Here is a 21,162-nt window from a genome sequence, read left to right as displayed (position 1 = left end):
TTATCGCAGCAACTATCTGGTTTGGGTTCTTGTAAAGCATCCAAAAATTTAAAAAGGGGCCACAAACTTTCCTCATCAGTAGGCTGCAAATGCACACAAACGCACAGAAACCCTCACCCGCTTCTGATCCTGATGGATTTGGTGACGGCGTGACTCTTGCCTCTTTGAAGTCGAGAGTCAGAGAAGCCTGCCTCGATCAAATTCATCAACTATTTAAAGCCCCAATCCACAGATCCCGTCCTCTTTCGGGGGAAAAGTCGGAACGCACTGGTGGCTTATTCATTTGAGCCTCTTCTTCGACTGAAAGCGCTGCTTGGGATTAAGACTGGGGGGCCTCGAGAGCAGATGATTAAAAGGATGGAATTGACAAAGCCCATCAAGCTCAGCGAGTCAGCCGTTAATAGGATGTGCAAAAACACCTCGTCGTTGGAACTACTCTGATTCCAGAAGGGAGCCTCAGCTCACAGGCTCATACAACCAACCACAGACTTGCGGACAAAGAAAAGAAATCAACAAATGTCTTCACTGATTTCCCCCCCCCCCCCTTTCATCCAGTCCAATTTGCGATCCATCATCCCGGAATTTTTCCACCCCCCCAAAGAGTGATGACACCACTCATCTGGCAGCCCCTTCAAGTGAGTGATTCATATATACGCTGGGTTTATGTTAAAGCCCTAAGTGGAGGAGGCAAACTTTTTGGGGCCCTATAAATACGAGCTGACGCCAGAGGGGATAGGGTAGCCTGAGTACCCTGATTAAGCCTAAATGATGGATACCTTAGATCCCCTTCTTCGCTGCGGCTGTCTCTCTGTCACTGGAATTGCCTGCCAAACTGGAAGGGTCCGTGGGGTGGGATGGCAAAATGTTCATAATCACTCTTGCAGGTGACAAACAGACCCTTAATTGAACTTCGCTGTGATCTGTTTAGGTCATAGTTAACCCCCCTCTACCCCAAATCTGTCTGCTACTGTGATATGTTGTGCTGTCATGATGTTTCGAAGCAATGGCGAAAGTCTTTTCGTTTGGACTGTTGTGAATGGGGGCAGCATGGAAGTGACACTTTGTGGCCACTTCCATCTGAGAACATCCCATTTAAAACCTCGCAAAGGCAAGGTACTGTTGATCAATTGCTAGGTGTCATCTTAGTCCAACGATGTCAAAACATGAAGCGCACGATGAAGAAATAAGACTAATGGAACCAGGAAATGTATTGGGCCATTCATGGATCAAACACCTGTTGTGAATTTTGCCATTCAGCCCCGTAACGAATAGCAAGTTGTGCACAAAAATACTAAAACACTGAACAGTTGCACATATGCATTCAAAAAGCAAGAGATGATAAAATGATGTTCACCTGTAAACGTCATCCAGCAATTTCACCCAAGCCAAAAATCCCGAACTGTTTCGAGAGTATGCTGGGAGCCGTCACTGATGGTGTAGTGGTACACTCGCCTGACTTTGGTGCAGGCAGCGTGGGTTCAGTTCCCACTCAGTGACGTTGTGAATGTGAGTGCGAATGGTTGTCCGTGTCTATATGTGCCCTGCGACTGACTGGCGACCAGTTCAGGGTGTAGTCCGCCTTTCGCCCGAAGTCAGCTGGGATAGGCTCCAGCGTCCCGCGACCCTAACCAGGATAAGCGGTGTTGAAAATGGATGGATGGATGCTGGGAGCCATTCCCAACACCAACGAGGTGGCCAGGGATACAGGTGCATTTCAACATAAGGCGGTCTAGCGGTTGCTAGCACCACTACCCAAGAGTGTACAGTACTGTTTGCTCATTTGGGTCATCAATCATTCGAGTAGGTGCATTCTTTCAATTATGCTGTGACTCTCAGGGAGTGTGCAGAGATCGGACCGCAGTTTAAAAAAAAAAAAAAAAAAGAAACACCGACAAAGAACTGCTGAAAGGTCCGAATGATGTCTCAGTGTCGTAGTTGAGGGCTTGCTTTAGTTGTGACAAACGATGGTGCTCTGTGCTAAGAAAATAAACACGGAACTTGTGCCTAGACAAAAAGGTACTCATATTTCCACACTGCCTATTTTCGTTGAGACTCTTCTAGAAGTTCTGCTCAATGACGATTAAAGCTGCAAGCAGTGACGAGCAGGTTCCAGCACCCTGTTTTGATAGTGAATCTTCGAGATGACGCCCATCTATCGAAGATACCTGCCTCCGATTGGGGCTCATTCGGACGAATTCCTTCGTAAGATTTGTCAAAGTACGAGCCTGGGAATGAGCCCAAAATGCCCCACTTCCTGTTCCATTTCGGGCCAAGTGTCCTTCGGGACGTTTTTCATGTGTCCTGTTATGATAGACATGTACACTACCTTTTCTAATGAATGCTCAAACAGGTGTCTCCTGTTAATTTTTTTCTTGTTCTGTTGGGGACCCCTAAAATACATATTTTCATACACTAAATATTGGTTAGTCTTTGTGGATGTCAAAAGAAATCCCAAACAGTTGGGTTAAAAATAACCCAATTTGGGTTCATTTTAACCCAATTACTGGCTGCAAAAGGGACAAACCACTATGATGGTCAATCTGACCCCATAAATGGGTCATTCATTTGAGACAACTTTTTGGGTTAAATAAATAACCCAACTATTTGAGACAAATTAGCCCCAAAAATATGGTTATTCGATAACGCAACAATGGGTTACTTTGACCCAACAATTTGGTTACTCTCAAACAATCAACCCAAGAAAATGGACCCAACAGAAACAACCCACAAATTGGGCTAACAAACAAACAAATCAGACAAACAAAATGTTACATTTACCCAACAATTCGGTTACGCTCAGAAAATTAACCCAGAAATCTGACACAGCACAAACAACCCAGGAACTGGGTTTGTGAAAACTGTTTTTAGAATGCAAGCTATTCATTGTTGACCATCAATAAATAATGATGATGATGATGATTAGATTACCTACATTGGACCATCCTCTTATACACCTCCCATTACTGTAAATGTTTTTGCTTCTTTGGTTGTGTATCCATATGTAAAGTGCCATTCAAATCAGATGTACTGTATTATTATAATTATATTTATGTTTAGACCCTCAACATGTGACTCACTTGTGAGAAGAAGAATAAACAGTGATTCCACGATGGCCTCCACACGGTCTGACGCTCAGGCGCTAACAAGACGACGAGAACAACCCAGAACCAGCAGGACCAGAACACTGTACTCCATTCCACTTCCCATGACTGTCTGGCTCGTGTTAGTTTCAATTGTGTTGCTACAAATTATCCAGTAAATCACGGCATAATGACAACATGACCACGTTAAAATTACAGAGTCATGACAACGCGCATGCCACATCAATACAGTCGACGTGATGTTTGTACTTCCTCTGTGTGCCGAGGCCCAACCTTTAATTTGGATGCCATTAAAAAGGCTGCGACAAATGACCATGCGGCTGTCATTTGTATCTTGAGATTTTCTCTTGGAAAAAAGAAAATGCTAAAATCTTCAGAAATTGAGGTCAATTGATCTATCAAGTGTCAGATCACCCAGGACAACGACGTTCCGATTAATAAACGTGACCGTCAGTATGCACCACGAACATAACAACGCGGTACATTTAAGGCTGGACGTGCGCCGATACCAGAGCCCACGACATCCGAAGCAACCCCGTACTCCTTTCCCTCAGTTCCAGCTCAGCTGCGAGCGGTCGACCAACTGGCAGAGCAGACAAGTCGACATCCGCAGAGCAAAAACACGCTGTCAGCTCGGCAGCGGGTGGGCTGAGTTGAAATAATTTCAAAGTATTAAATGTTATTGCAATTTCTTGTTACTGGAGCTGCTCCTTTTTTGCACTACATTAAAGTGGGTTGCACACATACCGACAATCCAAATTTGAGCATTTGCGCTTTCTTGAAATCAAACTCAACTTGGGAGCAATTCTCAGATGTCTCTGAAAGATTATCCTGTGGTGTGGGGTGTGCAAAGAGGGACTGACAATGGCTAAAGCCAGGGTACACACATAACGATAATTGGGCTAAAGTTGAGAAAAAAATATGTCACCCCCCTATGATTAAAGGCTCTATTATCGGAAGATTATCCTGAGCAATTATCCTGTGGTGGGGGTGTCTTAAGAGTGATTCCCCCCCCCCCCCCCCCATCCCCGATCTGCTGGAAAAAAATGTTGCAGCTGACAATCAGATATTAAACCCGTTCATTATTTTCCGACGCTAAATCCTTATTTTTTGTGGGGAAGTCAGTGTAAGCAAAGTGGCACAATCCTCTCTCTCCTGCTGCTGGTGCAAGCAGTCAATGAGCCCTTGTCCAAAAAGTCGTCTCTTTAGGGAATTTTGTTTTAATCACCACTTGGTAGAGGAAGCATCTGTAAAACGAAAGTGCCTCCCATCACTTCCACAAATTCAACAAAACGTTAATACATTACTATAACGCTGTCTTGAAATGAACATTTGCAACCAGCTATGAGAGTTAACGCGTCTACAGTAAGTGACATCAATACCGTAGACTCACTACCGAGACAGATAACTGTAAATGGGTTGGTGGAAGGCAATAACAATCGTCTTAACACAGGCATCGCGCAAAATTGGTGCATCAGGTACTCCGTTTATCGCAATCTGTATACGTTTCGTATTCAGACTTTCCTCTTGCTAGCTGACGTCATTGTCGAGCTGTATGCTTTTGAAATGTGAATCGCGGCGCAGCACAAAAAAAAAAAAAAAACTACTGCGGTGCAAAAGCGTCTTGCAGCAGCCATTAAACAGTTATTTTTTATCCTGTAATTTTTGGGGGGTTTATTTCAGAATGTACTGCAGTACTGTACTGTATTGCAGTTTGCAATTTTTAATGTATCATTTAAAATTTTAAATATCATTAAATGCGGTCCTGTTCACACAAAAGATGAAGCACTTTTATGTTTTCCATTTTGTTCACTTACCATGACCAATTTCAACCAAACCGTGACCTTAACACCAAGGTGCGAGGGGTAAAAAAAAAACAAAAATAAAAATAATAATATTTTTGGCATACCACCCAGCTGCGAAGACAATGAAAATTATCTCAAAAGATGTGATAATCAGGCATTTGCTGATTTGAGTTAGAAGATGGGATTTAAGATAAAAAAAAAAAAAAACAACAACAAAAAAATTCTGATTTTCTTTACACTTGTGTTTAAGTGTTTCCCAACTTTTATTGAGCCAAAGAGAATAAAGAAAACACTCACGGCACACAACTGAACAAAAATGCAACAAAAGGTATACTGCATAAAAAGAATAATTCTTCCATCTAGTGTAAGCGCAATTAACTGCTTGTCACTATACACAGCTGACATAAATAGACAAACCACATGGCAATTTCCGCAACTGGTTACTGTCAAACTAAACAAAACAAAGAATTGCACGCTGTGTATTTAAAGCAGTACATAGCCACCCTATCTGAATGCTAGCATAATGGGAAATACCATAGGCACACGGGCTAACAATTAGCATCTATGTGGCGGTGTTGTTACCCTGATGGATATCTGAACACAAACAGTGCTGCAACACATGTAGACAGGCTACATAACAATACTCACTGGCATATATTCTTTATCCTCTGCAAAGAACGACTCACAGTAGAAGCCAAGAAAGGAAGTCAGCCACCAGTACAGTATATCCTTATGTCTATCTTATTCTGCTCCTAGGTAGCGGAGGTGCACACAACAGAATGAGCAACACAATTGAAGGAAAAAGTGCGACAAAAACGGTTTCATTTGTTTTAACTTTATTTAATCATGTCATGAATGTATGATTTTGTATCTCAAGGCACTGCTGTATTCAGATGTAGTTGTTGTTGAACTAGCGACTACACGGGCTAATCTCGTAGAGGAACGAACTGCCGGGGTTGTCTGAGCTGTTTTGCGTGAAGTTGAGAATGTGGATAAGGGAAAGATGGAACGAGGCAAACTGTCATTAGACGGGCTTGAGGTTGCTTTTGCAAACAGCTGGGTGGGTGGCTAGAGGGGGAACAATGTTTCCATCCAAATCTCAAGGGGATTTTAAAGAAAACTTTCCAAATGTTACGGAAGGGGTGGGGGAGAAAATGTTGAAATGTCTGGAGGCCCCAAACAGCTGGCCTTAAACGAACAAACACCAAAGGAAGTTGACAATTTTGAACAACAGAAGTGCGTACTGACGGACAACAACTGTTTTATCTCAGTTATCAGAAAGTTGCTTATCCAGATCAAGTGCGCTCGAAATGAAAAGCATAAGCATTGATTCATTGACTTCGTTGAGTGCTGCGTAGGACGGAAAATTACTGCTCGATGTCTTACTCGGTAGAGAGGAGTAGAGTTCAATCCTAATTTGGACCGGCAGCTTCATGGATGCCATACGCATGACTTTCATCATTAAGTTTCGTGCCTTATTGCCGGAATTCGGGAAAACTTCCTGGTGGAGTATTAAAGATTAAAATCTTAAAAGGAGACATGATGCATTGTTTTTGTTGTTGTTGTTTCTTTTCCAATTGAAAACAGTTCCCAGATGTCTTTATAACACGCCGCAGTTTGTACACTATACTGTGTGTATGTGGCACATTGACAAACACAAATATCAAACACTTCCACCGAGCTATTAAGTGTGTGCCGCTTATCAGAAACTAACCAAATGCATGCAGCCAACAAAATTCAATGCAGGTCTGCTTACCTTGCTCAAAGACACATTTTCTTTCATTGTTATCTTATTGTCATACCAGCAATACAAAATATCAACGTGCTTGCTAAAAAAAATAAGAAGAATTTTTTTTAGATTCTCAGCCATCCAGGTTTTAGTAATCCGCGATGGTTGAATCAATGCCCCTGGAATCCTCGTTTGTTGAATTGGTTGCGTTTTTTTCTTGTTTTCCGAAAAGGTTAAAAAACGGCTTAGGCATTTATTGCATACAACTTTATTGTCACTGTCACAGGAACACTGAAAATCAGTACGGCAATCCCAAAATTTGCAGCTTTTAGGTTTACATTATTTTTTTTTTTAAATAACAGAACAAGCAATTGTTATGACATGGAAGTTGTGTGATTATTCACATTCGGGTACTGCACAGATTTTTGATCAGATCATGTATGCTATTAGATGAACAATTTTCATAAATAATCAGATAGATCAGATTTACGACTTGGTTAGTTAATCTTACATTTGATGGGCGGGCAGCCACTGCGGTCACCCATAATTTTGTATAAAAACATTAAAAAGTCCATCCATCCATTTCTATCGTGCTTATCCTCACTATGCTCACGGGATTCAAACCCTGAACCTCAGAGGTGCGATGCAGACGTGCTAACCACTACTTTACCAGGCTGCCCATTAAACATTAACTTTTCCATATGTCCCCCTGTAAATCAGGATTATTTTCTCCGAAAAGGTTTTCACGATTCACTAGGAAAGCGTTTTTGATGTTCCTCCAAGACACGAAAAAGAAGAAAAGGAGCTTTGTGTCCGGATTTCATCAGCCTCCAAAATGACTCACAGACGAGCCGCCGAAGTTCCTCTGATGCACTCGTCTGACGTCGGCGCGTGTGCGTCTAACGAGGGGGGAGATCCGGCAGTGTCTGTAACCATGGTAACCTCAAGGATGCAGTCCTGGAATTCAAAGAAAACACGCACACACCCACGCAGATGTCCCGGGAGGACTCCATAGTTTCCATTCCTGCTTCCACGTGTCCCAAAACTTTTGCCCTTCATTGCCCCTTTCGCAATGGACGTTGCACTTTTATCCTTCAAGGTATTTCGCACCACAGTCCCCACTTTGCTGCAGCAGAGTTTTCTTGCTGACCTCAGTCTCTTCAAGGATTATTTTTTTTTTCTTCTTATGATAAGAAGCAATGAAAAGAAACGAGTCTTGCACTTAGCTCTGGACGTTTCAGTCTTATACGTCAGGGTATTACAACTCCATAGTCATCACTTTGCTGCAGCAGCCCAGTTTTTCTCTCTCTTCGCGGATCAAAGTGTATCGGATTCCTACTGATACTTTCAATGTGTCTTGCCAAAAAGTAACAACAGTCTCCCCAACTACTTTGTCAAAATAGTCCATCAAGATGTCTCGTCATGCGGATAATTGCGGTATTCCTGCGCCTTTTGTGCACAAATCTTTGAGCTTTCTTTGTGGTCGTGACTGCATCGTGTCCTCTGAATGGCAGTCGCGTGTGTTTACCGACCGAGATAAAGGCTACCGCTGCCATCATGCCACCAGCCCACTTCCGCCTTCAGCCAGTCGAAGCAATCAAAGCAATTAAGGCCCCCGCCTCGTCAACGCAATCTTTATCTTGTCGATTAAAGCCTCTCAAATGGGTTCGGACTCCCAAAAGAAGCGTTGAAGAAACCCTCTTCACATGTTAATGTACTTAAGGAGACCGTTGGCTAGCGCTGCCTTCAGATGCCGACTGGCGTAACAAAGGGGAGCAAAGCCTGAATAGCCCGTTTCTCCTTAGTGATCGGACCTCTGCCGTAAAGAAGATTCCAACACATTGGAGATTTACGGTCTTTCTGATGTCTTTCCTGCTCTGTTTTATCACTCTTCATTTCCATATTTGTGTGTGTGTGTGTGTGCTGTATTTCTGCTGCTGCGGTGGAGAGTGAGACGAATGGTCTACCCGCAGCGGGCAGTCAAAGCAGCCCGCGGGCTCTTCTGTCATTTTAGTCCAGACGGTCACAACGCGTCTGTTACACAACTCAGGATGCGGTAAGGCCCGGGCATCCCTCGGCCTCGGTCGTTTCTTCCCGTGACCGTATGTCAAAGTCATAAAACCCCATGAAAATTTACATTTTACTTACACTGTTTGTGGGGGTTAGGGACGAAGCCACAAAATGAATAGTGAAAGTTCTCAAGCAAAGGACACTCTGCTATTTTTTTTTTAATTGCCTATATTAAACCCCAAATCAGGGTGTCAAAATACTAACTACAAACTAGTTATGGTTTCCCTCAGAGGGACGCAATGACTGTAAAAACCATGTACTGTGAACCGCCGCATATTCACATTTCGGCATTCGCAGATTTTTCTTGGGAATCTAGCCTCTCGGTTATTCACTGAAAAACTCACCATTTGTTGTTTTTGTGCTCATGCCAAAGCAATAAAAACATTACTTTGGCGTCACCTTGTGGCATCTTTTGCCATCCTGCTTCTAACCTCGCAACGAGTCTCACCTTCCTGTCGGACCGCAACTGGAATCTTCGATCACGGTGCGGCTTGCCGGCCAGCTATCAACTAGCGCTAAGGACGTCATGCGAGTTTACAAGAGAAATTGATGCAATTGCAACACTTTTTTTTTTTTTTCTTTTTTAAATTGTAGAGGAGGAACAGCGATTTTAATCATTAGTTTTTGACTTTCTGTCACAGGTGATTAACTGTTTACAGTGTGACACAACACTACAGTCGACATAAACGTGCTCTTGATTCTTTTTGATGGTCGACAACAGTTTGAAACACATTCTAATGACACCTGATGGCCTGGAGTGGAACAGCAACTGACTTTCCATCAATCATGCTAATTGTTAATGGAAGGAAAACAAAAAACGGACCCCGTCTTCGGGCAAAGAAAACTGAGTCTTAAGCATGAGAAGTAAAGAGCGCACATAAAGGGAGAGAGTAAGGCGCATTTAAAAAAAAAAAAAAAAAAAAAAAAAAAAAAAAGCAATAAAATATTTTTAGCCGGCCGTGTCTTAAAGTGGGAGCCATGGAGAAACCACGCCAACATGCCCGTGAATGGTGCTGCTATTTACTGCTTTCTCTTTTCCTTCTTGGCAAGTGGCGGCCAAAGTGCGAGGAATGTTGGGTTCAGATACTCGCTGTGCACTGTTTATGTGTGTGTGGAGAGTGGACAAAGAGAGCCAGTGTGGACAACAGAACACAATCAAACACGCGATACACAGCGACCAACTCATCACACATGCACACACGAACACATTCCAGAGCGCAGGGACGAGAAGCGGTGACATTCAGTCCCCACCGCCGACCAATCGGCGCACTTGGCCGCATTCACAATGGAGCCAGTCAATGAGGGAGCAGTGAGTGATTTGGGGAGGAGGCCTCCGCATCTCACTTATTTACTTCATCCTCTTTTCCATTCATGCATTCATTCTTTACTTCACCCTCTTTCCCAGGGTGGATATCACGGCAGTTTTAAAGGTGATTTAAAAGGAGGCACCAAGGAGGCAACCTCCCACACACGCAAAATACAAGCATGAATCACTCCTTTGTGCATTGGATTTGGTTGTGTGTCTCAAAATTAAAGGTGGGTAGAGTAGTCACAAATTGTATTCAAGTGAGTACTGTTACTAGCAACTTGACAAGTGGCCGCCATCTTTGTGGAATTTTTTGTATTTAAAAAAAAAGTAATAAATAAATGGATTGAGCACGTACGCCTCTAAAATCCTCCATAACAAATAAATTCACAAAAAAATAAAAAATAAAAATAAAAATGATTGCTGAAGTCCACGACCTATTATATACACGCACACACATACGCGCACGCACACGCTTCGCTCTTTGACACTCACATCTTCATTTTTAGCAGCCAGCAGCACTTCATGGAATACGAGACGACCACCCACAGACACACAAAGACACGCGCGCACACACACACACACACACACACACACACACACGTTGCTGGGAAATGTGAATGACTACGTCCCTGAAAGTGGCATGAAGATGCTCGACACAATAGTAGCGCTTTGCTACTCACTGGTGAGTCATTCAACAGCTTCGCTCTAAGACATGCAATCTGTGTGTGTGCGCGCGTGTTGCTCAATTAACAGTATGCAGAGAGCTCCATAAATCACAGCAGAAGTCAATTAGGAGGCATAAAGTTGTTTACAAAACACACACACACAAATACAAATAGAAAAAGAGTAACAGCAACGTTAAGAAATAAATAAATGGTTATGTTTACCTAGTTTGCACACATTTATTACAGCATCGATGTGAAAGTGTTGCGCACGCTATAAAAGGGAGGACTCCTTGGCTTCATCATCAGGGTGCGGTGTCCATTTTAGTTCAAACAGTGCCCCACCTTGATTATTTTCCCCAGGCTGCGTTGCATAAGTGTTAGCCACCGAATAAGTCGCAGCAAGATGCCCGTTACATAATCATGTAAATAAACGTACAGAATTATGGTTCGTTTATTAGGTCTGAATACAGTGGAACCGCCAAAGTCCAACGCGCCTGAAGGGTGACGGCAGAGTGGAAAAGGGTTGGTGATAAGCATAAATCGATATAGGAAAGCGATATGCGCGACTCTGGCCTGGCTACTCAGTACAATATGTCTATGGTAAGTATACTTGCAAATACCTGTATTGTTTTTTTTTTTGTATCACAACAGGAAAACCCCAACCCTAACCCCACTGTAACATGCACACTGTGGACATTTAACACTGCTTAAATATATATACGGATATCGATATGATTTTTATTTTTGTTTTATCCCGATGCTTGATTCCGATATTTGTCAGAAAATAAAACATTACGATTAACCAATTAGTGGGCCGATTGATTTAAAAAATATATACAATGAATAAAATAACTTTTTGGGCTCCTTAACGATTACAACAACAAATAATTACAGGCAGAGCATTTTACTTTTTTACAATACTTTGTCGTTGCAAAAATGCGTTAACTGATGAATTTACCTCTAGATTCATGCCATAAATGTATGCATTATGATAAGGAACATAATGAGTGACGTTATCGGCAAAACATTATGCATGATGCCCTTCAACGTTAAATCACATCTGTTTCTTCTACTCTATTTTTCTCTGCCATGAAATGATGACTTGCAAATAAAAACCAGAGACGCCTTTCTCAGAAGTCAAAACACGTCATCTTTGACGGAGTTGCATTTTAAATAAAGTAAAACTGAAACCAGAGCCAATCTTTTCGTGTCTGCAGTTGTTACGCTGATTGTTTGTCATATCATTAGCAATTTTGTCATATTCTTTATTTTCTCCATTGCTGTTTGTTTGAATCTCGTTATCATCGCCTTATGTTGTGATGTTTTGCGTTACGGATTTCAGAATTTCGGCCGATTTTTGCAGATTTGAAAAGGGCTAATATCAGCCATATAGGTCAGGCCCTAATATAAAAATGTTAGTCAATGTGTAGGTAAATGTTTAAGAAGAAACGGTTCAGAAGATTGAATGCGAGGCTGCTCTTCTTCACTTTTGCAAGAAAATTGATAATACTTGTTATATCCATAGGAGACCGGCCTAATCAGTGGGATGTGCAAGGGGACATCTACAAAGCAAGGCCAAAATCTGTCGCCTGTCCGCCCACGGACGAGTCAGACAATGAGCCACCCGGACTTATACAAACCTGCAAAGTGCAGATAAAAGGATACGACCGTAATGGTGTAAATAACTGGTTTATTCATCCGTTTGTTTTCTGTAGCGCTTGTCCTCATTAGGGTGGCAGGCGAGCAGGAGCCGATCACGTGACGAGTTAGAGACTTACAGTATGAACCTAACATGCATTTTTTTTTTTTCGGATCTATTGACTGTGAAACACGTGTCACGAATCACTACGTGACATTGCAGCCTATTTTTTTTTATATTTACATTATTACACATGAATATATACCAGTCCTCTCGAGAGGGGTTGGACTCTCTTCCACTCTGGAGTTGCCCACGGTGAGAGGCGCCGAGCAGGTGCGGGTATACTTATTGCCCCCCGGCTCGGCGCCTGTACGTTGGGGTTCACCCCGGTGGACGAGAGGGTAGCCTCCCTCCGCCTTCGGGTGGGGGGACGGGAGGAACGGCCCCCCCGATCAGAACCCGAGCGGGTTTCTGTTATTGGACTTCTGTGCTCATCACGGATTGTCCATAACAAACACCATGTTCAAGCATAAGGGTGTCCACACGTCCACTTGGCACCAGGACACCCTAGGTCGCAGTTCGACGATCGACTTTGTGGTCGTGTCATCGGACTTGCGGCCGCATGTCTCGGACGCTCGGGTGAAGAGAGGGGCGGAGTTGTCAACCGATCACCACCTGGTGGTGAGTTGGCTCCGATGGTGGGGGAAGATGCCGGTCCGACGTGGCAGGCCCAAACGTATTGTGAGGGTCAGCTGGGAACGTCTGGCGGAATCCCCTGTCAGAAGGAGTTTCAACTCCCACCTCCGACAGAACTTTGCTCATGTTCCGGGAGAGGCGGGGGACATCGAGTCCGAGTGGACCATGTTCCGCGCCTCCATCGCTGAGGCAGCCGACCGGAGCTGTGGCCGTAAGGTGGTCGGCGCCTGTCGTGGCGGCAATCCCCGAACCCGTTGGTGGACACCAACGGTGAGGGATGCCGTCAAGCTGAAGAAGAAGTCCTATCGGGCCTTTTTGGCCTGTGGGACTCCTGAGGCAGCTGATGGGTACCGGCTTGCCAAGCGGAATGCAGCTTTGGTGGTCGCTGAAGCAAAAACTCGGGTATGGGGGGAGTTCGGTGAGGCCGTGGAGAAAGACTTCCGGACGACTTCGAGGAAATTCTGGTCCACCATCCGTCGTCTCAGGAGGGGGAAGCAGTGCACCATCAACACTGTGTATAGTGGGGATGGGGCGCTGCTGACCTCGACTCGGGACGTTGTGAGTCGGTGGGGAGAATACTTCGAAGACCTCCTCAATTCCACCGACACGCCTTCCCATGAGGGAGCAGAGTCTGGGTTCTCTGAGGAGGGCTCTCCTATCTCTGGGGTTGAGGTCACCGAGGTGGTGAAAAAGCTCATCGGTGGCAAGGCCCCAGGGGTGGATGAGATTCGCCCGGAGTTCCCTAAAGGCTCTGGATGTTGTGGGGCTGTCCACAACAACGACTCTGCGACATCGCATGGACATCGGGGACAGTGCCTCTGGATTGAGGGACTGGGGTGGTGGTCCCTCTTTTTAAGAACGGGGACGCTCGGGGGCTTAGTCTTGTAATGTTTAGAATGTTGCTTTGAGACGACAATAAGCCGCTTTGCTGGGTTCTGCCTGAAGTGAAAAAGTAGATAAATGCTCCCATCATGGCTCTGACGCTGCCATTTTGCAGTATCTCTGTGTGAAACAGGCCCGTGGCTTCGTCTGGAGGGCTTTTGCTTTCAAAACTTTGCTTGTGGGCAGCAATATCCCACTTTGCTGGGTTGTGTGTCAAAGGCAAAGGTAGATAAATGCTTCTGTCACGGCTCCACAACAGCCACTTTGCAGCACCTCTGTGTGAAAGAGGCTCGCTGGCTTGGTCTGTCAGACAAAGAGGAGGGGTCTCACAATCACTCTCTCTGAGTGGGTTTCACGCATTCACCCCACAGCAGATTGTAGCAAAGTTGACAGTCTCTGTACACCCCCACTGGCTTGTTTACATCTTGTTTCCTTACCACTAATGAGCCTTAAACGCACCACAGGACCACTTTACTGATCCTTTGATCTTTATGTGCTAAAAGTGTTTAAAGTAAGATGTGTGCCCTCCAGACGGAGGCCAAGCCTGGACCGAACGCACTTCCACACACACACACACACACACCCATCCCAACACAACACAACACAGACCGATTGATCTTTATGGCCTTCACGGAGTCGCTACATCCAGTCGGGCTCGGGTTACTGCACACATACACACACTGTGAGGTTCCCATCATCTCTACAGACAGGAAGGAGACTCTCCAAACTCCAAGTTTTGCTTTCCTTCCGACAAACGCTCTGACAGAAGATGTCAGTCATTGTGTGTATTTGTGTGTGTGTGTGTATGTGTGTGTAATCTATTCTAGGAGAATTCCAGAGAGGAGACCTAGTGACTGACCCCCACCTCACAGGATCTGACAAGAAATCACCACACACACACACACACACACACACACACACACACACACACACACACACATCATAAAAACAACACATAATTGACGGAAACACACGTGTGGAGGACACACCTGCAGTCAGTTTTAACTGCATCACAATTGTGTGGTGTGGCGTTTGGGTGTCGTCAAAAAACACTGGGATTTTCTACGACTTATATCCAAACCCGTCTTATGAGACACATTTCCAACTTAACAGCGAGGGCAACATCGCAAGGACGTTTACCTCAAGATATACACAAACGTGTATTCACTAACATGTGGTGGACTGTCTTCGATGAACCGCGACAAAATGATACGCCGATGCCCAAAGTTACCTGAAGACAACAGTGTGTCGGGGGGGAGCTAGCGCGCACACGCCGAAATTCACGCACGCAACCCTGGCAGAAACATGAGCCAGAGCCGAGGTAAAATACTGTCAGAAACACCGTCGCGTCGTCCACGAAAGACACGACAAAACCCCGCCGCAAAGTTTAAGAGCGAAGGGAAGGTAAAACAGACCATCGCCGCTTACCTTTTCCCCCCCTTTTTTCGTCTCCCTAACTCGTCGTCCACCTCCAGCGGCGAACCGCTCCTTCCGCCGCCTCCTTGGCCGTGTCACGACCACCGCAGAGCGGCCATGCGAGCGGCAGGCAGCGCCTTGGTGAACCGGTAAGAGCCGACGGAGGGTGGGCTAACTAACACACGGCGTGGGCTTGTTTCGACCGTGCCTCCGTGACAGCTCGTGGAGCGACTGAGCCGAGTGAGAGCGAGGAGGACCGGGGGAACTTTAGGGGGAGTTCCCGAGAGCAGCGCGCGGGGGCGGGGGCTCGTCGAGAGTGGGAGGCCGGTCAGCTTGTAAAGTAGCGGTAGCTAAAACACATTTACTCAAAAAAAAATCAACTGGTATATTCCCTTAAAAATGTTACATCCTTATCCTAAGGTCTGATGTGTTGTAAGAATGGATTTGTCCTGATGTTGGGGTCCGAAACAGACAATCTTAAATCATGAATGTATTCAATATTTACGACCCAAACTTTTGTATAAAAGTTCAACTACCCAAGAAATGTTTGGATAAAATTGGGTTCCCCAGATGGCAAGAAATATTATTATTTATTATTTATGTCTTTTTATTAGTCTCCACTTTGCTGCAGCACTGCATTTCCTCGCTGCCCTAAGTCTCCTCTCAGATAACACTAGTCTCCTATCACAGTGAAGTAAATACTTGACCTCCATTGTTGTTTGCAGCGCACTTCACAGTCACCAATTTGCTGCGGGGCTCTGTTTCTCTGCTGCCCTCAGTCTCCTCTTGGGATAATATTAGTTTCCTTACTCCATAAAGACTCATTCTCCCCCCTGGTTATTCTGTACTAAACGCCACAGTCTCCACTTTGTTGCTGCACTCCATTTTCTCTCCACCCTCAGTCTCGGGTTGGATAAAACGAGTCTCCTCACACTGGAAGGACTGGATTCTCCTCCATTGTGGTTTGTATTACTATAAACTCCACAGTCTCAACTTTGCTGCAGTGCTATCTTTTTTTTTTTTTTTTAACGTGTCATTACACCAAGAAGAAAATTGTATTGTCCTACAGTTTTCTCGCCTGCCTTCAGTCTCCTCTCGGATAAAATTTGTCTCCCGTCCCAATGCCTTTGTCCCTATAGTGTACGTGTATTCTAATGTAGCCGGGGGACGCAATGTTCCCCACGTTGCGTCCCCTCATCACGGAACGTCGTCGTGTTTCCATCCGTAATAAATCTGCGTGACACAGCAATGAGCGGGCCTTTATGATATCCATCTCGGAGATGAAGGGACTTATGTTGGCGGATCCCACAGCACAACAACCCTCCTCTTATTTCTACAATGCACATTATATAGTTTCAGTGCGTGACAGCACAGCCTGTCAGCGACTAGGATAATTTCTCAGGCTGTTTGTGGCGCAAACCTCAGCTCGGATCGACCGCGGGGCTTGACGTCAACAGTCAGTCAGCCGCGCCGCTTTTAAACCAGAGGAGTTAATTGCTTGTAAAGCTAAATGTGAAATATTCGTACATATTTGAGGCAGCGGACGCCGTGCTAGTCTTGTTTTGATTTAGCGGATTGATAACCGTTTCCGTTTCGCCTTTGGGTATCCTATAATTTTGGGCCTTGTGAACGCCACAATACATTCATCTTTTCGATTAGTAGTTTGGCATTTAATTAATCAAACAATTTGCTTTACAGTAATGTGTTAGCAAGATGATTCTGATTAGCTTATATTTAGCAAATGGCAAAGGGTCATTTTTAAACTTCTTTTTTTTTTTTTTTTACTTTGGCTTATCCAAATGACTTAAATCATTTTTCTTGCGCTAAATCGGTAAGATCATATGCTTGTACTGTTTTAGCAAGCTCATCAGAGTTAGCTTAGCATATTTAGCAAATGACCTGTTTCCTTGGCTAATCAAAGGTACCAAAAAGGAGGTTATATTTTACATTTTTTGGGAATTTTAGTCATCCCAAAAACTTTGTTTGATATCAGATGTTTTGTATTAAATGGGTTTGCTGTGCTTGTATTGTATTGATGAGCTAATTTAGATGAGCATGTTTACTCAGTAAAAGGCAAATATTTAGTCTGATTGAATTTAGCTTCTTTTTTGTAACCTGGGTAATCCCAAAACGGCGTTTTATAGCAGGTGTTTTGTATCAAATAAATCCGTTGCTATGCTAATATTGTGTTATTGCGCTAATTTGGACTAGCATATTTAGGAAGCAAAAGGCAAATACTGTTGTATTGGTTTGAGCCATTTTTTTTTTTTGTCATTTGGGTAATCTTAAGAACTTGACTGTTTTATATTAGATGTTTTTAGTTTTTTTTTTTTTGTCTTGGTAAATCAGACCCTATGCTCAGAGTCCCTTAGCGACATCATTTGGACTAAAATGTCATGGTAATGTCTTCAGAAAAATCTATTAGCACAAAATTAATGTGTTTGGAAGCTAGAGTGCGATTAACGCTGCAAAAGGTCGACCTTATATATATATATATATATATATATATATATATATATATATATATATAAGGGCTCAGGTCATTCGACAATGGTGGCAGATGGACGTAGAAGTGCCAGAGGGATCAGCGCGATGAGAAAAATGAGCTGAGATGAAGGGCGCTGACACACACACTGACAAAATGCAACAGAGAGCGTCACTCGGCACCTCTCGGCCACACAAAGCAAACATGAGCCCGCCTTGAGGACACCACTGAAAGCTTCGCATGCCACGGATACGACATCGCGTTTAGCGCAGAGGGCAAGCTGCATGGCATACACACACATACTATTGGGTGAGTAGGTTAAGGTAAGCTTAGGATCATTTTCTGTTATAGAACGTCTCGTCCTTCAAGGTGTCATCAGTCATTGCATCTTCAACTTTTTGTTTTTTGTGAGTTCTGAGGCATCGGTTACTTGTGGATGCTCTCACGTCGACATTTTTACGATGACAAGATTGGTGTGCAGATGCATTTTAGTGTCAAACCTCTTTCCTTGACCCCCCCCCCCACCCTACTACATTGTCCCCCACGCCAGCGACAAATTTCCTCAAAGAAACCCCAAACCGCCATCTACAGTGCTGATAAATGCCAAACAACATTGTGAGCGCATCCTGGAGGTAACGCGCCATATGTCCGCTTACAGTCGCGTTGTTGCCGCAACAGCTGCATCGTGTCGCGGCGTCCGTGCAGCAGCTGAGGCCGAGCGGGGAGGCAGGTGGCCCACGTCCAGTTTAATAGCTTCGCCAAGCGCGGGGGTGGGGGGAGGTTGATCGAGCATCCGAATCCCATTTGGAAGAGCGAAAAGGCTCACTGGAATGGAGTTGGTGGTGGGTGGCTGTGGAGGTTGTATGTTGCGCACCTCCAACTCTTCCCTTGTGATGACTTTTACAGCTCTAAATGTCCCCCCCACTCCTCCTGTGCATCGCCGGGTTAAAGGTCAGGGCTGAGGCACGCAGTTGTGCTCATCAGGCCCCGTGCGACTGCTGACCTCTGAGCCCTCCCGGCCCGGACGGATGGCTTTTTCCCCAACTTTGTGAGGTGAGCATTTGCGTTAGCGGTATAAAGTCTTCAAACGTCCGTACGACGCTTTGAGGCTGGGTTAACCACCTCCCACACTCAGGGGCCGGTAGTGGGTGCTGGCGGGAATGTGGGCTATTTGCTGGGGGGGTGGCATTGGGTCCCTGCGGCCCCCGCTGGATGGCCGGTTGTCGGAGCGCCTCGATGGGGCCGGCGGACCGCCCTGGGTCCCTCGGTGTGGGACGTGTTCCGTCCGCCGGGCTGCTCTCGGGTGGACCCCTGGGCCTGATCCCGCCCCTCGATTGATCGGGTGGGGTCCTCAGCAATTGCAAGACACTTGCATGTGTCCGCAGGCCACACGCACGCCCCTAGGACTCTTTCACTGGGTGTGGGGTCACACACTTACTGCGACAAATAACTCATGAATATGCAAATCGCTTGAGTATCCCCTCACCTATACTCTCGTCCTGTAGACTTTTATAATTTACATAATTAATGCCACCACACTTCAGTTGTACAGCCGGGTTCACGACCCTTGTCCTGCATGTTTCTTCTCCTGTCCTTGTCCTTGTCCTGTCCTCGTCCTGTTCTATCTTGTCCTGTCCTTCCCTCACAGGGTGTAGCACTACAGCCCAATGCAACACTCATATTTAATGTTTCATTGTTGTGGATAATGTAATGATTTACTTCTCTCATCCTGTTTACAATTAGTGCTTTGTCTTTTGTCTTTGTTTCTCTCGCCCTTCTAGAAACTTTGTTTTGTTCGACTAATCAAGTCTGATTCTCAATAAACTTCAATTATAATACCACAGCGGAAGCTTAAAAACTCCACTGTGACACAGTAAAACTGTTCCAGCATACGACCCTTTCAAGAATTACACAAATTGTTTTATTTCTTACGCCCGTTTCATTCAATTCACTCAATTGAATTACATTGTTTACCAGTTTCCTAATGGGATAATACACAACAGAGTCTATGTCGCATAATACTCCCCTTCAAAGCCCCATTCAAAGAAAATTGGATTTCATAAGATTAAAATCCAGTTTTGATGCTGATGACAGTAGCATGCGATTCAGTTATGTTTTGAGCGCCTGCCGTCTTTCCGACGGGAAACACAAGGCTGCTGTTGTTGGATTCGTTCAGATGTAACGCGTTGTTTGAAGAACGACAACTGTTAGCTCACCTTCAGAAGTTGCGTTGAAAAAAAAAAAGTTCATCATTCAAAACTACATAGTGTTCAACAATGCATCTTTACAACTGCATAAACTCCATTTTTAATGGTCACAGCATTATGTACAGTTGAAACCAGATGTTTACATACATTTCTTAAAAAGACTCTTGACATGAAATCAGTCTGAACTTTTCCCGTTTTAGGTCGGTTAGAATTGACCAAAATTGGAAATAGACAAGCGTATATAAAGTGTATGTAAACATCTGGTTTCAACTGTATATAGTGGGGGGGGAGGGCTCACTCATGCCAGAAGCTCAAGTGTGTACCTGGGCTTTGTTTTAGTCTTGCCCCAAAAATCTGGACAACTGAAATGGTGAAAAAGAGTTTAATGCTTATCTCAACAATTCAGTGCTACATTGTTCTCAGCCTTTGCCAATGTTGTTTCAGCAACTATTGTCCAACATACATTATGTAGTTAGAAACAAGTCTCTTAATTCACTTTACAGGGTCATTAACAACGGTGCATCGGCATGAAATTCGAAACGCGGGCGCATGCCTGCTGCGTTTAGTCGCGTTAAATGGCCATTAAGTCTAATTCTAGTCAACGACACCAGAGAGGCCCACCTTCCATACCACAGACTGCAGGGAGACGCCATTTTTAATGCTCAGCACGCACACGCACATATATCACATTCACGTTTACACTCTTAGCATTCCGCTGACTTTCCTCTTTGGACAGATATTTGGCATCCGCCTCCAACTTTGGGAAAAGGATCATGGGAGCAGCGCGTACCCTCGCTTAGGGTATCAAAGATGGCCGCACAAACATTGCGCGTCATGCTGGGACAGGCCAAAGTCTTTTTCGCTTGTAATTGTACAACAGGTTTTTTTGTTTTTAAATGAGACCAAAGAAGCACACCCTGGAAAGTAAGGGGGAAAAAAACAAACTCTTATTGTCGTTTTACCAATGGACTCGAAATTGTGTATCGGAACAGGACACATGAAAAAGTCTCAAGGAGCCATACTCACAATTGAGCCGGAAGTCTGGCATTTTGGTTTGAATCACCCATTTCGGAGGGGAAGTCCACGGCTTGTTCGTTTTGACGAACTCCTACTAGACAAGCCGCTAAATGCGGAACGTCACGTGACCAAACCCCGAAA

The 21,162-nt window shown here is 44.6% G+C and overlaps 1 protein-coding gene across 2 annotated transcripts in view; it reads right to left on the bottom strand.

Annotated features, from left to right (window-relative positions):
• ppp2r3a (protein phosphatase 2, regulatory subunit B'', alpha) overlaps window positions 1–15,584 on the bottom strand; it is a 51,621-nt gene extending 36,037 nt beyond the window's left edge. The window contains exon 1 of one of the 2 annotated variants that reach the window (XM_061795256.1): window positions 15,325–15,584. The gene's annotated coding sequence lies outside the window, so the exon portion shown is untranslated. The remainder of the gene's footprint in view (window positions 1–15,324) is intronic. The other variant, XM_061795257.1, reaches the window with a different exon arrangement.
• Between the last annotated feature and the right edge of the window lie 5,578 nt (window positions 15,585–21,162).

This window comes from Phyllopteryx taeniolatus, chromosome 13, assembly GCF_024500385.1.
Source record: "Phyllopteryx taeniolatus isolate TA_2022b chromosome 13, UOR_Ptae_1.2, whole genome shotgun sequence".
Lineage (NCBI taxonomy): Eukaryota > Metazoa > Chordata > Actinopteri > Syngnathiformes > Syngnathidae > Phyllopteryx > Phyllopteryx taeniolatus.
Note: the sequence above shows the minus strand (reverse complement) of the source record. Positions and strands in the feature narration are given on the sequence as shown.